Here is an 18,813-nt window from a genome sequence, read left to right as displayed (position 1 = left end):
TTACAAAATTACAAAATAAAAATTTCTCAAAAAAAAAACGAAAAGAATATTTTCAAAATAGAAAATAATTAAATTTCAAAATTTATACGAATTAGTGTTTGTTGTTTTTAAGCACGAAAGAACTTGAAAAAAAAAATTTTTTAACTAAATTGAAAATAATTGAATAAGATTGTTAGATTTAAAAGAATAATTTAGAATAATAAAATTTCTATTACATTCCATTTGATTTATTTAGAATTGCATACATGTAATCTGAGTTCCTTCAAAATTTATAATTCTGGATTTCCGGAAAAGATTTCTTACAAAAAAAAATATTTTAATCTAAATACAGTAGATTGAATTTTATAAAAATTTTAAATTTAAAATAAATTTAAAAAGTTACAAACTCGAATTAGATTATAAATATTCTTTCTTCTTAATTTATAAGATTTTTAAGTGAAACATTATCAAAATATTTAGCATTTTTACAAAAAAATTTTGGAAAAAAGTATACTTATTAGCTTGACTTTGTCGGTCAATAAAAAAAAGAGACGTTTAAATTAACCGTTATCTAAAATTAATTTTTTCAAAATATTTTTGGTACCGCTTTTGGTACCGTGGAATCAGAAATATCTAGTTCTAGAACAGTCCGAGACTGCAAGTCATTTCTTAACGAGATGGCGGATCAGTTCGTTACTAAACTCTCTAATCTATATTCAATATAATATCAATTTTTTTTTAAAAAACCTCAAATGGGCTTCAGAAAATTGAACTGAATTTGATAAATGGCTATTTTAGGTAGTTGTTCATAAATCAAGGGCGAGATTTTAAAATGATCAAGAGAGGAAATTTTCATTTTTCAAATTTTAATAATTAAGAACATTAATTTTTTTTAATTCTCCCAGTCCAATAAGTTGATTCATTAAAGTGTATAACAGTTTTTACAATTTGTATAACAATTTTTGAAATCTATATTTTACTATTGATTAAACGTACAAAATATTAAACATCTAATATAAAACATACAATCCGAGGTATTAATAATTATTATATTCTTTGTGTTAATTTTAAGTATGAAGTAACTCTTAATTCTAATTGCAGTAAAATATAATATTTCAATTTTAAATACTCCTAGATAGTAAAAAACATATAAATTGTACTTTCAATGAAATTATAATTATATTTAAACTAATTGTGCTGTACCAACAATTTATGAAAAATTTTAATTATTTTTATTTATTTTCATTATTTACATGTTTTCATACGTTTCATACACATACGTTTATAGAAATTGTTACTTGTATAGATGAATAAAATAAGACATTCCCCAAAAGATTTCATCACTTCATTGGAATTTTATTTAATTTTTTCATTATTTTAGTTTTCTTTCACATTGACATTGATACACGAAAAACCAAGAACAAAATAAACAATCAAATAACGAAAAATTTTAATAAATACATTAAATACATTTGCATACAAATGTATAGTACATTCATTTACATACATTAAAAAATGTTATAATAATAAAAGCAATAAAAATAAGTGGATGAAATAAAAAAAACAAAATCTGATGTGATCTGCACATAACCGACCGCAAAGTGTATTGTCTACTTTTCACTTAAGTGTCACAGCATATTAAAAAATGGCCTGTTAAATACTTCTTTCCAATTTTTAAGACGTTAATAAGCTTTTAGTTAACTCAACTAGCAAAATGTAAATTTGGCTCTAAGTAGAGTTTCGCTTTATCAACCAGAACTCAAATATCAAATTTCAAGAAATTCCATCAATTCGTTCAGTAGATATGCTAAAAAATGTAAAATCGGCCCGCAGATCAGTTTTCGAGCCCCGATCTTTCCAAAAAATTTTATGATCATTGTTTTAATACGAAGAATTTAAATATTAAATTTCAACGAAATCGGTTGTTTATTTCTTCTTATATACGCAAAAATGTATATTTGCCCCGAAGTAAACGTCCAGTTGCTGACGCCTGATTTCTTCTAAAAGTGAGGAAGTTTCGCTGACGGTCAAGCGAAGCTCATATATGAAATTTCAAGTAAATCGGTTGAATATTTTCTTTATAATGATAAAAAATTTAAAACAGGCCCGCTAAAAAGTGTAGTTCCCGAGGCCTAATATATCCCAAAAGTTGATCAGCCCGTGCCACAGTCAAAATAAATTTACATATAAAATTTCATCGAAATTAGTTCAGCCAAACTTAGGATATTCGACGTCTCTCTAAAACAATTCATTTACGCATCCCTACTGTGGAGGAGTGCATTCCCACCGAAAACTCGACATTCGAAATTTGGTGCCATTACAAAACCTACCTTATTGTATACAATACGGTCGGTAATAAAATGCTTTGTTTTTCTCTCCGTCTTGTCGTGTTGCCTCAACGTATCGTTTTCTCTCTGTTCATTTTCCGTCTTTATATTTGTCTTTTTTTTTCTTCCTATTTTTTCGGTTTTGTGGGTTTCTGTCTCATTCCTCAGTATATGGAAAATATTCATATTTAATTTAATGAATTCCAGTTAATTAATTATATTTAAATTGCATGAATATTACAAATTTATTCAGAATAAATATTATCCTTATTTAAAATTGCATATTCACAGTTTTATAGCTATATTCGCATACATAAAAGTATATAAGTGTAAGTATGAATATGATAATATTATACTCGTATATGCATATATATGAAGAAGAAAATGTGAAGAAGAAAATTTTGTATATTGCAATAATATTTAAAATGAAAGTTTTACTAATTAGGAAAAAATACCGAATAAAAGCACTATTTATGGAACCTTAAAAAGCTTATTCCTCTAGTTTTGTTTTTTAGAGAAATTTATGTATAGATATACATTCTTTGTATATTATTGTACGTATAACATTAAAATGTATAGAAATTTGAAAAGGTTATTAAATACAAGCATAAATTTTACATTTCTCAATCTTTTATACGTATTTTAGTTGGGCCTAATGCAGTGTGATAAACTTGGAAATAACGTAGCTCTTCCTTGCTTATCTTATAAGCTATTGCAAAAATAACTACAACATTTTCTTAAATTTTTCATGCGAACGATCTCTACAACGAAGAGGAGGAGAAAACGGTGGCCTCATTGCCTCATTTGAGGGTGGGGGATCCTGTGGATCTGGTGGTATCACAACGAGCCATTCCGGCCGATTTGTTTTTAATAAATTTCATGCAATTTTCCATAAACTCGAAAAATTGAGTAAATTTTAAAAATACTATTTCACTTTTACGCTTCACACATTTTTAAAAAAAAAAAATACTATTTCTCTCCTATGTATTGTACGAGATTCTTAGGCATATAATATCACTAAATATGTATGTATGTGTAATTATGAACAATTCACATATTCTATATTAAACATTGTATTTGCCTATGTGTTTATATTTCTTAATTATTAAATTTTCATAAAAATATATCTATGAATACTGTATTACAGATTTTACTGCATAATCTGTAAACACACACACCCATATAGGCTGTATCCATATTTATATGAATATATTTATTCAGATTTAAGTCAAAAAGGACATTATTATAAGCTAAAAAGTTAAAATCTTTGCAAAAAATCAAAATACCAAAACTAAAATTTTTCATAATTTTGTTTCAAAAATGTCAGGGCTTAATGAAAAATTTAATGACAATTAAAATTACACTAAATTATATTGGACGGAAAGAGAAAGATAATAAGACTATACATGAAGAAATGAAAAATAAAATTTTAATTTCATAGAAAAAATTTTTAATTGAGTGTTCAAATACAGCACATTTTTATATAAAATATGCTACAACACATAAACGACATGTCTACAGTCTACATTATGTTGACTTGAATGTGTTGGTAGTCTTAATTGGCTTTTCGGGTTAAAGGAAATTATTTGCATAGTTGCAGGCGAAATACAATTTTATATTAATACATAATAGCTATTTTCTTTTGTTTCTCTAAAATTGCAATAATAAAATTTTTTTAGACTATGAAATATAGTCGAAATGGCTAATGAAAACGAAAACCGAAAAAAAATATCTTTATCTTTAATTTTAATGGTATGTAAAAACTAACTAAATCTATATTGGAAATTTTCAATTTTAATTTGTAGTATGTCTATGTTGGTTTTTTCCAGTTAAATTAACAAAAGATTCGACTCAAACTATGAATTCTGAGCTTACAACACTTCATCATGTATAAATACTACAAATTTTCAAATACAAGTGCATAAAATTTAAAGAGGAAGGAAAAATTCTCGAAATTTATAAAATTTCCAACGATCTTTGTTCAAATGAACATTAATGAATTGCTAATTCAGCTAAAATATGATCAATTATATTGAATTTTTAATCATATTTGAAAGAAAGAAATTGAAAACCTTTTTTATATTAAAATACGAACGAATTCGATAAAACCAACGGACATTTAAAATAACAAAAACCATTCAAGTAATTTGAACTTTTTCTGTAATTTCATGAGTTTGTTTAATTTTATAAAATTTACGTGCTAAAGAATCTTTTGAATCAAGCCCTAAAAATGAAAGGATTTTTTTGTTATTGCAAACACTAAATAAACTAAATATTTTGTTTTTTTTTCAGTTCTTTTTTTTTATTTAATAACAAAGGATTTTCTTTCACTTTATTTAAGGAAATGAACATTAAAATTGGGTATTAAATACATTAATGTTCATACACACAACCGTAGAATATAATATACATATCTACACATACATATATTCGTATGTATGTACACAAACGTATATATAATACTACATTTATGTATAAATGATCAGATTATGAAATAAGGATTACTTATTCATTAATGAGTTATAAAGTAACTATATAATATTAAAATTAAGTGACATTTTATATACATGCATACTAGCATAATTAATTCACGCAACAGAATGTACACTGTTAAAAATTTTCAAGTAGATTTTTTGTAATTTACAGATCAAAGAGATTTGTAAAATTTCTTGCAACATTTCTAGAAAAATTCATTTAATCAAAGATTTCCATAAGAAACTTTTAAATTTTTTTTCCAAATTTTTACAAATTAATTATTGCTTAAAGTAAAATGTATTTGTGTTTAGCATTGGAGAAATTGAGACTTATGGAAATATTTTATCAAAAGGCTAGCTTCTTAAAATGTAAGTTTTGAAAAGCAAGTAAAAACAGAATTAAAAAAAATATGCAGATTGAAAAATAAAATGAAATAAAGTTGGGTCAAATCAAATGATTAGTAATGTAACCCTTCAAATTTTTGATAAGATCTTCTGAACCATTTTTTAGGCGTTTGGTATTGTAATTCAAAATTTTTTTTCAGTGTATATCATTTGTATGACTATACTTTTGTATGACTATATAGGTATGTAATAATATTATAATAAAAATACTTATTTTTTATAATATTTATATCTATATAGCTATTTAACTATAACAATTTTTGTAGTTAATGATGAAAAAGAGAAACGAGGAAAAAACAAAAAAAAAATTTGTCAAAATGAAAAGAAAATAAAAAAAAAGTTGTATCAAACTGATGGTTTGTAATGTAGCACTTTTCCCTTCAACAAGTAAAAATACTGCTTTTAAAACGAATCTGACTAACTGTGTTCTATATTATTAAAATTCCTCATTCATATACAATTTATGAAGTGTTTGAAATATAGAAAGAAAAAAATTGAAAAAGGTGTTAACAATAATGCTCGAATTTATGGGTTAATTAAATAACTATATTTTTTAATGGTACAACATTTACCGTTATCTTTCATAGAAATATTCATAGAATTTATAGAAATATGAAAAAGCTTACAGTTTCTAAAATTTAAGGTGTCAAAAATTCAAATTTTAGAAATTTCGTGAGGTGATAACTTGAGAGGGGATGGTGGTGGAAAAAAATTTCAGACTCCAATATAGCTTGAGGTCTAAAAGAAAAGCGATATTAAGAATTTTGAAAAATCAGACTTTAGATAGCTATAAATTTTAACGGCCATTTTGTTTTTTTTAAAGTTAAAATATGGTACTCGTATACTGCAGTAGAAGAAGCAATATCCACTACTTTTCTTGCAAAATTTGAGAAATGCTACAATAAATAGTTAAAAAGTTCCAGTTTTTTGGGATTTTAAGGGGCTATAACTTTTAAAGTGAATAAAATAGATAACAATCTTTTTCCAAGTTCAAATAAGTTTTTAGTACAAATGAAATTTCAGCTTTCTATGTTCAACGATGTCCAAGTTTTGTTAACATGTCCACGACAGATTGAAACCAATAAGCACTTTTTTTTTAAATATTTTGAAAAACAGGAAAAAACTTAAGAAAACAAAAACAAAACAAAACAAAAAAAACAAAGAGGTCCTGTTTTAATTATTATATTAGCTCTTTGTTCCTGCATAAGTATTATCCTTCATATGAACCTTGGAAATATTAATTAAATCTATTAAATTAAACTGTTTATTGTTTTTGTTGTTCTTTTTTTTGGTATTTACTTTATCTTATACACACTTATATTTTATTAAATTTAATACGATTAGTACGATGATGAGAAAAAAATTATAAAATGAATCAAATTCTATTAGAACCTATACCTTTATTAATAAATTAACACTCAAAATATTTTTTATAGTTATGTCGATAAAGCTATACAGGACCTTAAAACAAAGATATTCTATACAATTAGTTTGATATTTTAAAATTTAAATTTAATAAGGATTTAATAAAGAAATTTAATTTCAATGAAATTTTTTTCTCATAACGCAAATACATTCTAGTTTAAGAATTGTCATAGAGTTGTAAAATAAATTGTAATACTTTTGGGAACAAAATGTAGAATTTTTGAGGAACATTTAATTGGCGATCCAATTGGATTCACGTTCAGTTTCTTTGATAATATTCCTACTAAAGATTTAATGATAAAAACTTTTGAAGTGTTTTTGCCATTATCACGTAAAATTTTTACAAATACTTATTTATAGAAAGGTTGCAAAATATTATTGCGTTATAAGTCAAACAAATAATTTAAGTAAGAAGTATTGAACTAAAAATAATTGTTAAGAATAATATATATTATTAATAGCTCGAAATTTCTGTACAAAACGCAGAGAATTCCATCTCTTTTTACATAAAACTTAAATAACTTTGTATTCGTTATTCCAAAAGTAAAATAATGTAATAATCCCCACTTTCTCCATTTCTATATGAATAATACACAATGTACAAATGAGTATAAATAGTGAAGGAAGTAGAAATTCTTAGTAGTCATTCTTAATATTAAAATTATTTATTTATTTAATATGAATCATTTCTATATTTAATAATTTAGGGCAAAATATCATTAATATATATTGTACTGATTAATCATCGATACAGAGTGATTTCTAAAGTTACATAATTGAAAGTGGTATGTAGTACTATAAAAAAGCTTAAATTTTAAGAAGAAGTTTCTGGAACATAATATTTAGCATTACGGAAATATTGAGATTTAAAAATGCTTTGTTTTCTTGGTGGTATAACGAATAGTTTTTAATAACTTCTTCATCTATTAATATTGCTTTATATAAGTTTTCTTTCTGATAATAATCGAAGTGACCACATTTTCCATTTTGTCGCCTAGGTGCGATTTTGATATATACGTCACTTTCGTGAGTTGTAACTCACGAACTCTTTCATAGATTTCCGAGGATGATCCTTAAAACGGATGATATGCAATCCGTTTTTTGTTATCATATGCACAGTTCTATAAATACGCAGATGTTTTATTGATCAACCTCCATTTTTAATTCCAATTGAAATCCAATAATGGAAAATGAGAAAACAAATTTTTTAATATTTTTAATTTGTGCTCTTCTGATCTATATCCATAAAAATCTTTGATCAAGTCATACAAAATGAACATTTAAGAAGCAAAAACGATGACACAGTCTGATTGGAATTTATTTTACACAATTATAACTCTCGGACCCTATTTCGAAATTCAACAAAATCTTGTGTTCTAAGCCTATGAAAGCTATATAAAAGCCACTAATATAAAACAAAAAAAAATCGTATCGCGCAATTCTGAAATTAAATGTTGCTAAACTGTAGATATGATTTTCTCGCTTCATAAAATATATCACATGGAAAAAAAAATGGTACTGAACCGACGAGTTGTTGTTGCAGTTCGAGGCATTCCTAATATATTGTAAAAATTTTACTGACTCATACCAATTGCTAAAAAGTCAATAACGTTATTTAACCTATAAACCAATCCCACCCGTTCCAACATGATTTAATCATTCTAACTTTATTCACGTTATTTTATTTATATTTTTATACACGTTCACACTTTTTACATATTTAATTTTAATTATAGCCTTATAATTATTTGAATTTAAATATGTGAAATTGTAATTTGAATAATAATTGAAAACAATTTTTGATATGACAGCTATGGGAGAAAGAATACATTCAAAATTATTACATTTATATCGCTTACATCATATCTTCCCTAAACAATTCATTAATTCCTTCAGGAATCCAACATTACAATAAAATAATTTTAAATTTTGAAATTTTTATAATATAAAAACAAAACAAAAATGACAAAAAAAAATTGATAAAACTAAGATAACAGAAATTCAAATAGAAAATGTAAAATAATTACTTTTTGTTTCGAGCCTCCCTGTAGAAATTTTCATTTATAGGTACGTCAAAAAAGATTGAAAATAAAACAAAAATTATATGCAATAATAAATAAAAGAAAAAAAAAAGAATTTAGTAAGCAAAATAAATAAAAATTATCACTTAGGGAAAGGTTAAAATTTTTAGAATAAAAATTTGTCACGTAATTTTTCCATTTAGTCTAACTTAATCCTTAAAGTGTATCAAAATAAAACAAAGATATAATATTATAAAAAGAAAAGAGGAAAGGATACCAAAACAAAGAGAAACAACAACATTATTTACCATGACAATGTTAAGTGTTTTTATTTTTTCTGTTTTTTCTTTTATAATAAACACACATGTAATTTTAACTGGCAAATATTTTTATTTTTGTTAGTAACAAAATACTTACATGTTTGTTAATATTGTGCCTGTATATGAATATAATGTTTATAAAATATTAAACACACCTATATACTTTTTTTTTTCCAAATGACAGACACAAACCATTCTGTCTTCTGTGTTTCGTTTCGTTTACTTTTTTATTTTTTTTTTTATTCTTTTATTTTACTCTCCATTTTTTTTTTGCTTTCTATAAAGAACAAAACAATTTCCTTGTTCTCTGTCCCTTCGTTAATCTCCTCACGCTAAGTTTCTCTTCATTGCTTTTTACTCTCATGAGAAAATATCGCACAGCACAGCACACAGCATATAGCACAGTAAATTCTACCGGTATTTTTTATTATTTCTCAAATAATAATATTTTTTTTTTGTTTTTCATTTACAGACTTTTTATTTTGCTCATTTTCAATTTTATTTTACTTTTGTTTTTGTTTTGTTGTTGTTTTTGTCATGTTGCTTTCATTACTTTTGTTCTTTGAGAATTTATTTGCAATTGTAACTTTCATTCTTATTTATACGTGAATTAATTTCATTAAAATACGAGCTCTTTTAAAAAATAATAATGTAGAATGCAAAAACAAGTCGAAATGCTGGATGTTCTTGTAAATTCTTGGTTTGTACCCTCATTTAATAAAGCACAAAATAATTTTCCCACTTCCCATTTTTCTCCTACAGTTTTTTTTGCCTTTTTCCGAAATAAAAAATGATTTGAATGTTTTGATGATGACTTTTCAACAAAATCTCCTCTTACAAACATTTATAATAAAAAAAAATTTCTGCAATATTGTAACTACCTACTCAAGCTAAAGTTTCGGTAAATTATATACTGATATTGAATAATGTAATTTGTGGCCCCTAAATATATGCAATATTTTATTAATTAAATACACAATATAAGATATTATAACAATAAAATGTAGCATTGTATTTTTGCAAAATATTTCGCAAAATTATTTATCAAAAACCTTTTCAAAATTATTTAACATTGCTCTTGAATTAATTATATAAGACCCTTTAATGGAATATACTATACAATGAAATATTACAGAATAAAAAAAAATTAAATAATTTCCATACCTAGCTACTTGTACGAAAATATTATAAATTCTAATAACGAAACATAAAATTTAAAAAAACAAAAGTTAATCACCTTATACTTTATTTAAAATAATTTTAATTAATTACAATTAAAATACTTACCTATGTTTGTACTATAACAAAAATCTTCTACTTCCTATATGGATCATAATATTATTCTTATGAATTACCTATACATTATGAAATAAAAACATAAAATTAACTAAGGCCTAGTAGTAACAGGACATAGTTAGAAATCGAAAATTGTAAATAAAGCACGAATAACTTAAGCCCTTAATAAAGAACGAAAATTACTTAAAATGTATTTAATATAAAACTCGTACAATTTTTTTCATTCATTCAATAATAATAATAATAATATTAAGGTAGTCACTATACTCTTGTGATAATGTTAAAATTTAAATTCGAAAAAATAAAAACAAGTAAATGTAAAAATGAACAATAAAAAATAAAAATTCAATCTTAATTTAATCTGAATAATTTAACTGGCATTCCATATTAATAAGATTTTCAATTTATACTTAACAAATATATTTACACACTTACACACACACATACTATTATCTATTATAATTCCAATTTAATAGCATACAAAAAATATTTTCCAAGCAGACATACCCATCGTACACTTACCTAAATATAACAGTATGGTATGTAATAATATGTATCTATATATATATATATGTAATGATATCTGAAATTCTCATATATTTAAGTAATGAAATAAATAAAAGCTTTTAAGTGTGAGAATTCATTGTCAAAAAAAAAAAATTATTTACAGTTGAACATGTTATACACTTAAAGAAAGATTCTTCATTAAAATTTCGTATATACCCGTACTTGAACTCATTTTTAATTTACAAGAAAAAAAAATACAAAAAATAAAAAGTAAATAATATCAAAAATTTTATTTTTTCACACAACATTCAAACATACACACATAAACTTGTTTGAATAATATTTTAAACAAAAACAAAACGGAAACAACAAAATGTATGAATGTATGTATGTATAACTGAATGTAAATTAAAAAAAAAATAAAAAATAATTGCAAAATGTATTCAAATAATTTTTATAATCAAATAAAATTTATTGAAATTCAAAATAAACAAAAAATAAAACTACAATAATTTTTTATTCGTGTTTGAAAAATATTAAAAAAAAAAAAAAATAAAATGTAGGAAAAATTTAAATTATAAAAAACTGTGGTAAAGATGAAGAAAATTAAAATGAAAATTTGATTATAAATAAAAAATAAATTTTTTTTTTTTTGAAAATATAAAAAGGATAATAAAAAACAAAATCAATATTCAACCTTTAAGGGAAAAAGTTTTATTTCATAAGTTCAGCACAAAATTTTGTTCAACGATGTGGTCACCAGAATCAGAAATTAATGCAATCGCAATGGCAACAATGCGGCATTCAACATCTGCATCTTCTGGTTTGTATACATGCTTATTTAATTTAATTTTTATAATATAAATTATTTATGATTACATTTATAAAAATGGCGTACATAACAACGAGAATGCTATAATATTTTTATAAATTTATTTAACCTTCTCTATCTACATCCATTTTTAGTAACATTACATACTTACAGCCGGGTATATCACACCAACTATAAAGCTAAGAACTCCAGTTGTATTTAAACGAATTTGTCATTTTTTCATAAACCGTTATTTATTTTCGTTGTTTTTCTCTTTTAGCTTTAAAAAAAAGGGATTTTTCAATATTGTGAAATTAAAAAGACCTGCATGTATCCTTATATAATATCCTTATAATATAATATAGCAAATTTTCAAAGAGCATACGAGAAAATTAAAAAATAAACATTATTTCTTATTTTTTAAATATAACTTTAATATGCAAAAGAAAGGAACATGAAATTGATATATTCAGAGCCGGTTTTCTTATCGATTACTACAAAAAAATATATAAATACACACATATACACATTATTATTTTTAAAAAATTGATTTTTCGTTGCAATCCGTACAAATTGGAGCTCTATGCAAAAGTGTTTACTCACCTTTTTATAGACGCGAACAGTTCAACTTTTGCTGTAAAGTTAACAAAATGACAGTAAATAACAAAAACTTAATTTACATTAGAAAGCTCCCGATTTTAAATTTCATATTAATGGTTTCTTTGAAAAAATAAGAAGATTGTAGTGGATTTGGAATTGGTGGACCCAGGTATAAGTATTGACAGTTAAATATCTTATCTCTATCTAAGAATATTTTTGACGAGGTAAGAAAAATATATTTTGACAAATTCTTTTAAATTGATACTTGTACAAGTAATGATTTTCCTTAGCAAATATTAACTTCTTCTACTTTTGTTTCAAAAGTCACATTTAATGTAATTGCTAATATTATGTATTTATTACTAATGTCATATACTAGATGTACATGTGTCTATTAGGCTCCCAAGTTCAATAATTTATTTATTGTACGTATTTTAAGAATTAAAAATTGATTACATTAAACTTTTAAAAAAACTACCTTTTGCATAATAACTCGGAGAAAAAATTATTTTTTTTTGAATATTTTAAATATTATTCTTTGTTCACATCAACACAAGCGAAGAGAAACAAATTGAACAATATAGTGTCGATTTCAATCAATCGAAATTTTAAAATGAGATTGGAGGAGCTTCAGAGAAACTTTCCCCTGAGATTTGAGGTACATTCAAAACTTTTATAATTCTGAATAGAGACGTTTTCTCAGCAAATTGCTTCATAAATTTACTTCAAGCAATCTTTTATATTATTTAATTTTTTTTACCGACCGCATACAATATTAGAGAGGTTATGTGGTGGCATCAAATTTGGTATATTGAATATTTACGTATACAATATTTTAAAAATTTAAAACCAATCTTGAAAATAATTTTTTGGACTGCTCAGGCCTAGACTCGATGAGAGAGCGAAAAACTTTTTAGAAATTATTTGAAACATCTGAATTATTTAAAGACTTGGTGTATTTAAATCTATTGTAATAATTATAACAGTATGATGAAATAACAACTTTATAATAACATTTTAAGTTAAAATTTAATCCAACATTTAATCTAAACTTAAACCAATTAAATTGTTCATCTTTCCTATATTTAGATTTATCAAAAGTAAATATTTCTCTTATTCGATAATTTTTGCGTATTGGAAATGTATCAATCAGATTTCAAGAGACTCTGATTATTAATATTTATAAAATTTACATAATTCCAATAAATTTGTTTTTAGACGCATTCTCACAAAAAAATATATAGCAAAAAATGTTCATTTTCTATGTTTACTTTATTATGTTTATTTAAAAATACAAACGTCTGAAGTTGAAATATAATCAAATCACATACTCTGCCACATACGCTTCTTAATATACCCATAGTTTTCGCGCAAGAGTGACTTATTAGAAAATTTTAATTGATTTCACAACTATACCTTAAATATGTCTACATATAAGATATATTACAAAGTTATCGATACCGATAATATTAGCGCTAGTATATTAGAAAAATATTTTACAAGATGCTCTTAAAAATTTTGTTTCGTAAAGCTTAAACTTAATTAAACCAATTGGTGGAATATTTTTTAAGTAAATTAAGAGAACTCAAAAATGATTTTAAATAGTCGGACATGTTTAATTAAAATTGTTTTGACAACAGCGCCAGTGATTAGATAAATTGAAAGTTCTATACCAAACCAAAGTGCAAAAAATAAAACTTCCAAAAAATAAATTGCAATTTTCAAATATTTATTACATAATTTCTTTACTTTCAAGTTGCAATATTACAATCAAAATGTTGTGTTATTCACCATTGGTCTTACAGCTAGTCTGAATTTAAATAATAACCTCCTGGGCCATAATCATCTTCATCTTCATAATCATCATAATAAGATGTAGTTCCTGGAAAAGCGAATGTAAATCCAAAGAAGCTTAGTAAAACCGTTATTAGTGACTGCACAAAACAAATTTTATTTAATATTTGAGCCAGTAAACAAATTTTTCATAAATTTCATATACTTACCACGTAATGTTTATACATTTTGATTGATTTTTAATTTAAGAGCAACTTTTAGTTTCAGTTGAAAAACTTTTTCTGATGCTTAACTCTTAATTCCTTTTCTATTTATAAGGACAGAGAAGTAGTTCTATTTGACACGTGCATTCAAAGTGAAACAATATTATCAAGCTTATTAAATACTCAATTTAAATAATAATAGGTACAATTTTACGATCGCTAATCATTTTAAGTTTAAAAGTTTTACGTCTTGTAATTAAGAGGTATTGCATTTACACAATATTTTAAATACTGATTATTCGAGATAAGAAACAATTATTTTTTTTTTTAATGTTTTAAATATTATTCTAACACAAGCGAAGAGAAACGACTTGGATAATATAGTATCGATTTCAATCAATCGAAATTTTAAAATGAAATTGGAGGAGCTTCAAAGAAACTTTCCTCTAATAAGATTAAATGTTTACAATAAGCCCTAAAATTTGAGGTACATTCAAAACTTTTATAATTCTAAATAAAGACGTTTTGTCAGCAATATTGCTAAAGAGTGTCAGTAATATTGTAATCATTACGCTTGATAGCAAAATTTTTATTTAAAATTTTTATTTTAAAATGAATTGATGTTTCTTTGTTCAAGTTATGAATTTTATGGTAAATTAATTATACCCTTCCAACCTAATATTCATAAAAAAAGTATAAAGAAAACTTTCTTTATTTTACAAGAATTTTACAATAAATTTCTTTTTTAATAAAAAAACTTATTAAAATCAGCTCCTGCTATGAGACTAAGAAAAAAGAGTACACTATAAACAGCAAATAAATTCATTGGCAATCCTTTTATTTTATATTTAGATCGCGAACATTTTTAACTTGATTATTACATATTTTTAGGATGAACACAAAAAATTTAAAATTTCATTATGATTTGTAATTACAATATTTTTGTATATTTTGAATAAAAATATATTTTCCATTATTTTTTACTTTTCCAAAAAGATGCTGGTCAAAAACTTGATTTAGCCAGCACATAACTGACCACAATATATATAAGTAGTTTTGTGAAAACGTTTTGACACGATTACGAAAATGCTACTCTAGACACTTCTTTCTAATTTGAAGTACACCAGCAGGTTTTAGTTTAAAAAACTTAAAGAATGAAATTTCTAAATAAGAGATTCACTTTATTTTATTTGAATTTAATGAAAAATTTATCAGCTAATTCTAGTTGTTTACAAACAGAACTCGAATATTAAATTTAAAGAAATTCGAGAATTTTCAAATAATGATAAAAAATTTAAAATCGGCTCGTAAAAATTGGAACTACCCAAGGTGTGATAAATCTCATTTTTAAAACTTTAAATGGGTAAGTAATTTAAATACGAGTAGTAGTACGTTATTATGGTAAAAACTTTATTGAAGATTAATTATAACAATTTCCTAATCATAGTAATATTATTTTATATAAAATAACTGCCTTTGACCTTAAAAGACTTAAAGAAATACTGATAAACTAATGCTGCATTTAGTTTACTCGCATTTGGTAGAAATGCGCTAATAATAATAAAAAAATTACAAAAAAAAATTTATTGTATACTTAAAGAAAATTTAAAATGTTCTTGTCGGTTAAAACTTTAAAATTTATTATATTTCTATATTATTATTTTTTATATAACAGAATCCTTTTACTAAAACAATGGCGAATATATTATACCCTATTAAATTATTCATTTAGAATTTAATCTATATGGTAGTTATGTAAGTTATTTTTATTGTTTTATCATAAGGATATTTTCTCATTTCTCTTTCAAAAATTATTGACTACTGAGTCAGCAACTCGCTCAGCATCACATCTAAAATTTGTCTTATTTATTGTTTTTCTTTTTCTTATATTTCAAAAATCTTACTCATTCTTTTTATTCCTATATTAACTTTTATTGCCTTATAAGAGACCAAAAAATTTAGGTAAACCACATCAATAACATTTATTATATGAAAATCCATTTAAAAATGAAAACTGTGCGATGGTAAGCCTTTCAAAATTATACGAACAGTCTTTTTTTCTCTTTCTGTTTTATATGTGGTTTTTAAACTTTGGTTTCCTTTTTTTTTTATATTATTGTTAATGAAAAAATTATTAATATTTTTTTATATGTATGTAATTTAATAATTTGATAGTAAAAAAAGGGGAAAAAAGTAGAAATTCATAGACACTAATAATGATATACTAGCCGTGATCTTTTAAAAAGCAGCAATTCAAATCACAGCCAAAAAATTTATTGGGAGCATTGTTTGTTTTCTGTATTAAAAGTTCTATGCTTAATATTTTTGCCTGATAAAAACGCTTTCTCAATTATTGTTATACAAAAAACAGAAAAATTATAATAATTAATAATAATTAAACATTATTAAAAAATTATAATTACATAAACGTACTAACCTCGTGGTTCCCTCTTTTAAACTGCTAAGTGATTTTTGTTGAACAATTTTTACATTCAACTAAATAGAAATAATTTTAAAGATTTTTTGTCTGATGCTTCTTAATACTTTCTGTTCTTTTTAAAAAATAAAATTCAAAAACTATTTTAAAATACTTTAAATTTCAAATTTATATAAATTATTTTTTATACAGTAAAAATTTACAGCCTAATCGTGTATCTCACGTTTTGTTCACTTTTTATTCACTTTCAAATCAGAATTTTTAGTATTTTCTAATGGATACTTAATTCTTCCAATAAGATTACTCATTTTTTCAATTGAATTTGTGCATTTTTTCTCAAAATATCGACTGAACGAAATAATCCTTCTCACCAGGCTCTAAAAACGAATAACAAAATTTGAAAATAAAATAATTTATAAATAAGGAAATTCTAAAAATTTCTATGATTTTCTAAACACATAAAATGACTTTAAATTGTGAATAAATTCTAATTGAACAAAATTTAAAAAAAATTTCAAATCACTGACAAGATTCTACTTAGCTAATAAAATTAATTTATAAACAGGCTCTTCAAACTCTTCAAAGTAGATATTCTGAAAATAGTACTGAAATTAACAAAAAAAAAATGTTTAGGAACTCTGATATATTCATATAAGTAGGTACTATAATGAAACAGTGAAATAATTTCTCTTTTAAAAGAAAATCGAAAATGACATTTTTAAAATACATACTGTACTTTACTAGGGTATAACATTAAAAAGCAAAATAATAAGAATAAAGAAGCAAAACAAAAATGAAGTTCTTGTGAAAAAAAGACTATAAAAGAGTGTGGAAGCTCGTTTTTTTTTTCGTGTACTTTTTATTGAGTTCAACTTATCTTACATGAAAATTCTTTTTTTTTTTTAAGGGGTGGCAATATATTCATTTGACACTTAAAATAAGTTTAAATTTATTTAATGTTCTACATTAAATTGTATAAATCAGTATTTCAGTAAAACGTATAGTCTAACCAATATTCTCATATAGACATCATTATATTTTGGTTACTTATATAATAATATTAATCATTTGTACGGTTTTATGTACAGAATGTCCACGATTTTTGTTTAAAAAAAATATCATACAATTATCACCCTTTAGCATTTTCAAATCAAATTGAATGGGAAAAATTTTAAAACGAATTGTAAGCCTTACAAATTTTATGTATTTCTTATAATTTATTTGAGTAATATTTAATGTTCTTTCTTACATAAAGTATTAAAAACTTCAAAATTATGGTAATTTATGATTTATTATACAAAATCGGTAAATGGTTTTTTCATTAAATTTTTCATTTTAAATTTTATTCACTTTCAACAAATTATGACTTGGAGATGTACTATTTCAGGAATTAAAAATAAGAGTAAAATATTCTTGTTATTGCTAAAGCTATTACTCTTGTTAGCTTAATTAAATAAAATTTGTTCATTTTCAAATGAAATGCCCATGAGAAATAATGAATATTACGTTTGATTTAGTAACAATACTTTTAAAGAATAAATTCTCAAATTTCTTGATAATATGGAAGATTCAAACTTAATGAAAGAATTCTTCAAATAGATTGCATTATGAATATTTTCCCCATGAAATGTAAACAACAAAAATTTTAACTTAATTACAAGGCAAGCTCAATTTCAAATCAATTTGATTTGGAAATAGAAGAAAAAGTGTTATAAAATTCGGCTAAATGAAAAACTTATCGAATTTTTGTAATTTAGTTAATTTTAATTGTAAAAAGAAAAATTTAATTTTAAATATTAAAATTTATTTGCCTAAATAATTAATAATATAATTATTATCTATAACTTTAAACCTTATAACTTCATTCTTTCATATTTGAAAATTTTCACCATTTTCTAGGATAACAGTCTGTAAAAATGAACTTGTTATTCCAACTTAATTTTTTTTTATTCGTACCATGTCACAAAACACATACACATTTATAATGAATATAAATAGATAGAAGGTATTATAACGAAAAATTTCTATTCTTTTCTATCTATATAGAAAATTTTTACTTAAATTATCCAAAAAAAAAAAAATTCATATAAATTATGTGAAAAAAAAAATATTTAAAGCCGAACAAGAAATACAACAAGATTTTTTATTTAACATTTTTTTCTCTTTCTACTCCTAAAAATATGCATATTTTTTGAAAATATTTTCTTTTTATTA

At 23.6% G+C, this 18,813-nt stretch overlaps 1 long non-coding RNA gene across 1 annotated transcript in view; it reads left to right on the top strand.

Annotated features, from left to right (window-relative positions):
• The window catches only part of LOC129615252 (uncharacterized), a 59,796-nt gene extending 47,795 nt beyond the window's left edge, over positions 1 to 12,001 (top strand). Inside the window, exon 3 of the long non-coding RNA XR_008697441.1 lies at positions 10,918 to 12,001. This is a non-coding gene — a long non-coding RNA (uncharacterized LOC129615252). The remainder of the gene's footprint in view (positions 1 to 10,917) is intronic.
• Positions 12,002 to 18,813: the final 6,812 nt, after the last annotated feature.

This window comes from Condylostylus longicornis, unplaced genomic scaffold (assembly GCF_029603195.1).
Source record: "Condylostylus longicornis isolate FDR11 unplaced genomic scaffold, ASM2960319v2 ptg000135l, whole genome shotgun sequence".
Taxonomy (NCBI): Eukaryota; Metazoa; Arthropoda; class Insecta; order Diptera; family Dolichopodidae; genus Condylostylus; species Condylostylus longicornis.
The sequence above is the reverse complement of the archived record's forward strand: the minus strand, read 5'-3'. Positions and strand labels throughout refer to the sequence as shown.